This window comes from Protomyctophum parallelum (assembly GCF_964188405.1).
Source record: "Protomyctophum parallelum genome assembly, chromosome: 12".
NCBI lineage: Eukaryota > Metazoa > Chordata > Actinopteri > Myctophiformes > Myctophidae > Protomyctophum > Protomyctophum parallelum.
The window spans coordinates 8,718,120-8,725,858 of NC_139712.1; the positions used below are offsets into that span (position 1 = coordinate 8,718,120).

Genomic DNA, 7,739 nt, shown 5'->3' on the forward strand with positions numbered 1-7,739 from the left:
TGGGAAGATTAACTACAGGAATATGCTTTTGGTGTCTGATAAGAGCACACACACACACACACACACACACACACACACACACACACACACACACACACACACACACACACACACACACACACACACACCTCAAGGTGGTTTCTGGTGTATAATGGCATGTCCATCAATCACGCAAAGGAGTAATAGTACAGCGATCATTGTCAGCATGCAAATGGGAGGCACCTTTTCCATGTCGTCTGCAAGCCATGCTGAATGCAAATAATATGTCTTTTAATCGGACCAGTGTGTGTCCAGTGGAAACCTCGTCTGATCTGATCTCTCATCCCTACTTATTATAATATAGAGTACAACTCTGTATTACCATAATAGCATGTCCAAGAACCAATGTTTTAATGACATAATTTACTTATAGCTAATTTTATCGCTTTGGAATAACCTTCCTTGAAACCTCTGCGGCATCTACAGTAAATCTTATTTATCACTGTAAATTATTTTCTTGACTTTTTTTCCTCTTCTTTTTCTCACATGTAAGTTCGGCTATCTCATTTTTTTTTGATAAAAAAACATTGGATAAAGGTGCTATATACAGTATGTAGTTTTCAGACTATACGGCGGAAGATTGGGTGTTGTGAGGCTGCAGTTCTGATTGTAATGGGAAGTGCATTCCATAGTTTTGGAGCCAGAAGGGAGAAGAGTTTGGGAACGTGTGGAGCGTTGTTGTCCCGGCGTTTATTAGTGAAGGTACTTCCAGCTTCCCTGCGTTGGCTGATCTGAGTTCGCGGGAGGGTTTGTAGGGTTCGATCATACTTGCAAGATATGGGGGAGCCATACCTTTGGTTGCTTTGAATGCAAAGCATCAGAGTTTTGTATTCTGTGCGGGGGGCAGCGACTGGCTCCCAGTCGCTGCCCCCCGCACAGAATACAAAGGGAGGGAGGGAGCAGGGGGGAGACAGGGGGGAGACATGTGAGAATTTTGGCTGGTTGAAGACCCAGCGAGCTGCGGCATTTTGGATCAGTTGGAGAGGCTTATTAAGTGGACATGCCGGTATGCCAGTAAGGAGGGAGTTACAATAGTCAAGTTTTGACAAGACTGTTGTCTGGATTAGGAGCTGGGCTGACTCCTGGGTGAGGAACGGTCTATAACTCGTCGTATGTTATAGAGCGTAAACCTACAGGGTCGAGTGACAGCTGTGATGTGTGTTTTGAACGAGAGCCGACTGTCCAGGACAAACACCGAGGTTCCTGGCTGTTGGGACAGAGACGTTACCAGGGCATTGTCTACAGAGATAGTTAGCTCCCGCATAGGGCAGGACTTAGCTGGGAAGAAGAGAAGCTGCAGTCTCGTCTGGGTTCAGCTTGAGGTGGTTGGAGGACATCCATTGTGTGATGTCAGCCAGGCATGCGGTGATGCGCTCTCCCACCTGAGTGGCACTTGGCAGAGGAGGGGGGGAGAGGATAGAAACAGTTGTGTGTCATCGGCATAGCAGGTGTTGTTAGTTGCGAACGCAGTGAGCACTAACTATGAGACCCTGCAGATCATGTCTGTCTGTCTGTCTGTGTGTCTGTCTGTCTGTCCCGCTGTGACACCACCTGCCCGCCACCAGAGGGCACAGCTGCATCACACAAAACACACACACACGCACACACGCACTCGCACACACACACACACACACACACACACACCTTAACTTAACAAAAACTTTACTTAAAAAAAAAACTTTACTTAAAATGAAAAAACTTAACTTCAAAAAACTTAACTTAAAAATAAAATCTTAAAAAAACACAAAAAAACTTAACTTAAAAAAAACTTTAAAAACACACAAAGTATGTAATTTATTCTAATTGTTATTGCCATTTACGAGCTGCGTTCGCTTCCCGCGTTTGCGCGTCTTACTTGTTCTATTCAGATGTCTTGGATAGATAGAGTTCCTCTGCTGGACACGTCGTTTCAGTATAGCAAAGCAGTAGAATTATCAAGGCTAGTCTGTGAATGTTGAATAGAGGAAGGGAGCGCTGCCGCCGTGGTCCTTTTACATTTGTTTGTTGAACTGAATACAGGTGCTCGTTGGCGAGGTTAAATCATCAAAATAAAGAAGAGCGTCGAAAGGCACTCTGTTCCAGTGAGGTGAAAAAAAGCCTTTATTGTAAGTTATGGCATGGCAAAGATCCTTACGCAAAAAGGGAGGACCAACGCGTTTCAGCGATTAGCCTTCGTTAGGGTCCCTCATGCTATAGTCTGTGAATATAACCGGCAGGGAAAACATTAAACATGCATTTTCAAGGAAGAAACCTGCTGCAATCTATAAGATAATTATGGGAGAAGTTCATTAAAGGTATATTCAGTGATTTCACTCAAAAAACCTTAGGTTTCGTTTTTGGCTGTGGGACCCAGCCTTTCGTCGAATCAGGATAGAGTAAAAAACGAAACCTAAGGTTTTTTGACCCCCAGGGGTTAACTGGGGACAGGGAGGAACTCCTTATATGGCCAGCACACTATAGTAGGGAGGATTATCACAACAAAACAAAAAAATAAGTGATATTTGAATTAAGTGAAATCACTGAATATACCTTTAAGTGAGGTGATATTGAAGAGGCTTTAGATGTATAGTGGTTAATTGGAGTAGTCAGCTGTGGGGTGGGGGTAGGGAACTGTGACGGACATTGTGCATTTGTTTGATTTAACTGTATGTAATGTATGTGTTACAAAAAACGAAAAATAAACATGCATTTTCAAAACCTTCAGGAAAAGATCAGGAAAGCATGAAGAGTTACAATGAATGGCACATCTGTATGCTATTCAGTTTATTGTAAACGTCATTGAATGATCCCGAAAGGGGTTAGCATAATGCTAAAGGGGATAGCATAATGCTAAAGGGGTTAGCATAATGCTAAAGGGGTTAGCATAATGCTTGAGTTATGATGCAAATATAGAAACGCTATAAAGTCTGGAATTCAAAATGTATACTTGAGAAAAGTACACAAGGTATTGGGCGTCAAAATGTACTTAAAGTACCAAAAGTGAAAATACTCATCATGCAGAATGTCTCATTTAAAGTTTTAAGTAAATATACAAGTCTGAAGTGGTTACTTTAGCCAGTTTAAAAAAAAAAAGATAATCCACATTTACAAAGTAACTAAAGCTGTCACGTAAATGTAGTGGAGTAAAAGTACAATATTTGCCTCTGAGATGTTAGTGGAGTAGAAGTAAAAGTATTGTAAATCGGAAATACTCAAGTAAAGTACAAATACCTCAAGATACAGTACTTAACTGGGGGGCAGGGCAGGTGACACCATGGCTGCGCACACAGTTGCTGCGGCTCAGTGCTCTCCCGGTCGGTGCTTCGTATGGCTTGTTGTGCATTTGTTGTTTGTTCTATGTACTTTTTGTGAAGCGGAACAACACCTACAGCCGGCAGGATCTCCTTTAGGATAGGAGTTTGCCACAAGCGGAGTGTTACAGCCGAGTTTCACCACTTGCACAGTCACTGCTGCCCGAACCTGGAGTATGTGACTGTGAAATGCAGACCCTTCTACTTGCCTAGAGAATTCACCGTTGTCATGACGACGGCTGTTTACATTCCACCGGATGCTAATGCTATAGCTTGGCTATCGGACAGTTACATGGCAGCATTAGCAGCCAGATGAGCAGACATCCTGACGCTGTACACGTCGTAGCGGGGGACTTTAACCGGGCGGATTTGAAAAGCAGCACTCCCCAAATTCCACCAGCATGTTAAATGTGCTACGAGAGGAGCTAACACTCTGGACAAGGTCTACTCTAACATCAAACTTGGCTACAGGGCAAAACAACTACAGCACCTGGGCAAGTCTGACCATATGTCCCTGCTTTTAATTCCTGCATATGCCCCCCTAAGGAAAACTGCCCCCACCATGGCATTTTTTTTCAAAAATAGCAGACCTACAAGCTCGTAGCGCGCCACTCGGTGGCGCGCTACGAGCTTGTGGATCTGCTATTTTTCAATAGCTAAAGCATAACATGATGCTGTAACACCAAAAGGGGTTCCCGCCCCAAAATGGAATAAAGTGACCTGCACGCCGTCTGCTCTTACACAATGAGAACTCTTTAGTCCAGGCTTGAATGAAAGTTGTATACCTATTGTGCAAAGTGCAGACAGTGTGTGGGACACACACACACACACACACACACACACACACACACACACACACACACACACACACACACACACACAGTCATAGATGGCTAGCCTCGTGCAAAACATTGAGTCTGTTGTGCAGCGGTTATGGAAATATAAATTGAATAAGCTATAAAGAGACATATATTTTCTATTTATCCACATTATATGCACATATATGAACCTGAATATGGCATATATATGCAGCATATAGGCCATATTCTGTATTATACTGTACTTGCCCTATATGGGCATAATATGTTAAAGGTATATTCAGTGATTTCACTTAATTCAAATATCACTTATTTTTTTGTTTTGTCTTGATAATCCTCCCTACTATAGAGTGTGCTGGCCATATAAGGAGTTCCTCCCTGTCCCCAGTTAACCCCTGGGGGTCAAAAAACCTTAGGTTTCGTTGTTGACTCTCTATCCTGATTGGACGAAAGGCTGGGTCCCACAGCCAAAAACGAAACCTAAGGTTTTTTGAGTGAAATCACTGAATATACCTTTAATATATTTAACACATTGTGTGCCCACACAACACTTTCAAAATAAAAAAACCCAGGGTGCCCACTTTTTACATTCGTTTGTTTTGACATATTTTGTTTTTCATAAAAAACAAAATATGTCAAAATATGACGCCAGGACGTCCACAGACGTCTTCTTGGGCACAAAATAAAACCATGGCGCCACCATTAATTAGCCTTTTCATGTCGCACCCCCTAGAAGGCGCTCGCGCACCACAAGGGGGTGCCACCGCGCACCACAGTTTGGGAACCACTGCTGTGGTGTCTGCTCTGATGGTTATAGTTTTGTATTGAGGGTCGTACTGTACCGTGTGGATACTGTACCGTGTGGATACTGTACTGTGTGGATACTGTACTGTGTGGATACTGTACCGTGTGGATACTGTACTGTGTGGAGACCCCACGGATGCCAAATGACTGTCGGAGCTGAAATATCATCATGCACGCCGTCAGCAGATCCTATTCTACACAGAACTATAGTGGTGCTCTCATCTTACACTGCATGAATCACGCAAACAACTGTGTTGTCAGTTCATCATATTTTATATAATACTATTATAATGCCCGTTGGGAACGCATGGCGCTTCTGTTATGCTAAAACCTTGATATACAGATACGGAGATCTCCATCTCCCTAAATGCTCGTTAAACGGGACACAGACAGACAGACAGGCAGATATTTGGATTTTTCATTCTGGACAACCCACTGGTCCAACTGAATTATGGCACATGTTCCTGCGATACAGGTTTGAAGCACACACTTTTATGTTATTAAATGTCATGTTATGGTCGATATATATATATTGACTATCATGAATAATAACGTATAATAACAATATATGTCATGTGTATTGTCAATAACAATGTCAAATGTTATTGACCCATTCTGAACGGGAACCCATTTTGGTGTTAGCATCATGTTATGCTTTAGCTATTGAAAAATAGCAGATCTACAAGCTCATAGCGCGCCACCGAGTGGCGCGCTACGAGCTTGTAGGTCTGCTATTTTTGAAAAATCGAAGAACGACTGACATTTTTTTTTAATCTGATCTCAGGTCAGAATGGGTTAATCAGACCAGTGTGTGTCCAGTGGAAACCTCGTATGAATCTGATCTCAGGTCAGAATGGGTTAAGTGTATGTACCAGCCCACCAATGGCCTTCTCGTCTGTGAGTGGGACGTAGAGCAATGCGGTACCGAACAGTTATACTTGCTCACTCAGTGGTTCACATGAATACCTCTAGTTTTGTGAAGTTTATCTTATAATGATCCTGAAAGAAAATGGGTTATTCGCTGGTATCATGCATTTGTTGTCCTCTTTTTTGACATACAGTAGACACAAGGACAACAGAACAGACTTGCATACAAGACAGTGCACATATACAGTGGCGTGCACAGACATTTAGAGGGGCAGGTGCTCAAGTGAAAAAAAAGGGCACCTTGTGCAGCACATTTTGGGGCGGGAACCCATTTTGGTTGCTTTAGCTATTGAAAAATAGCAGATCTACAAGCTCATAGCGCGCCACCGAGTGGCGCGCTACGAGCTTGTAGGTCTGCTATTTTTCTTTAATCGAAGAACCACTGACATAGAAACAACGCTTTAGATTGTGGGGGGCCTAAAAAATATAGTAGAAGCGTTTTTTATCAATATTTGAATATGAGAAAAATTGCCAAAAGGGCAGGGGCACTAGCACCCCCTAGTGTCTATCTATGCACGCCATTGATATAAAAACAAAGAAAAGTTACAGAACAAGAGAAAATAATGTTTTTTTTTCCAAGTGCAGTGTTGTTGGATTGTTGTGTGCAAGTGAAGGTGGGTTCCGGCCTACACAGAATCAACTGCGCTCTTCGATATAGGGGGTCCATACCTCTACGATTACATCTGCCTTATTTTGTGTTTCATATTTAAGTCTCTCCAGTGGTAATAGTGACATTATTTGGGTCGTCCACATTATGTGCTGAAGGTACGTCATCTGTCATAAAATTAAGATAGGCCTACATTTCTTTGCCAGGCATCAAAATAGATCAAATGGTTTCCTGTGAGCAGAGCTCATACTTACATTTGGGTCTGCCCCCAAGACATAAAACAGGAGAGGAGATTTCCTCAATTTTACCTTAAGGATTTTTTCCATTTGATCGTGAATTATTTGCATTTGTATGGAGATATAGATGATCATTATTTGCCATCAAAGTATCAAAGCATACCCAATACCGGCATGTACGTCGTACAGTTGGTAAATGGTAAATGGTGCATTTATATAGCGCCTTTATCCAAGGCGCTTTACAGAGATTGTGCATTACATTCACCCATTCACACACACATTCACACACACATTCATACACCGATGGCAGCGGAAACCATGGAAGGCACCAACTACCACATCGGGAGCAAATAGGGGTTCAGTGTCTTGCTCAAGGACACTTCGACAGTAACTTTGGGGGAGCCCACAGGGTTCGAACTGGCAACCTTACGGTTACCATCCACCCAGGCACTCTACCCATGAGCCACCGCCGCCCCCTGACAGTTGACAGTTGACAGTTGTCATGGATGCAGACAGTGGTTGAACCCGAAATGCAGAGTCACAGGAAACAGAACAGCTTTTCATAAAGAATAGTAAAAATCTTACACAGGCAGGAATCAGGATGTGGAAAAAGACATAGTAGTACTCTGAACAGGAGCTGGTAAACACAAGACATCCACGACAACACACTTGTGACATGACAAAATGACTGTTTGCACAGAGTCCAGTTTTATTGGAGCTGGTATTAGAAGTTCAAAGCAATCCATAATGTATATGAATCATGTATAAGTGGTCAGGACAAAAAGGCTTTTTCAGGGAGGGGTCAACTGCAGGGCCTGGCTGTAAACAAGGTCTTAACGAAGCCCTTTTTTCGATTTTTACACATTAACCCATTCTGAACGGGAACCCATTTTGGTGTTGGCATCATGTTATGCTTTTAGCTATTGAAAAATAGCAGATCTACAAGCTCATAGCGCGCCACCGAGTGGCGCGCTACGAGCTTGTAGGTCTGCTATTTTTGAAACATCGAAGAACGACG

General features: G+C 42.8%; 1 protein-coding gene across 1 annotated transcript in view; it reads left to right on the plus strand.

Moving 5' to 3' along the window:
* Positions 1-7,739, plus strand: part of LOC310868271 (A-type potassium channel modulatory protein DPP6-like) — a gene marked incomplete at both ends in the record, with an annotated part of 552,655 nt that overhangs the window by 40,499 nt on the left and 504,417 nt on the right.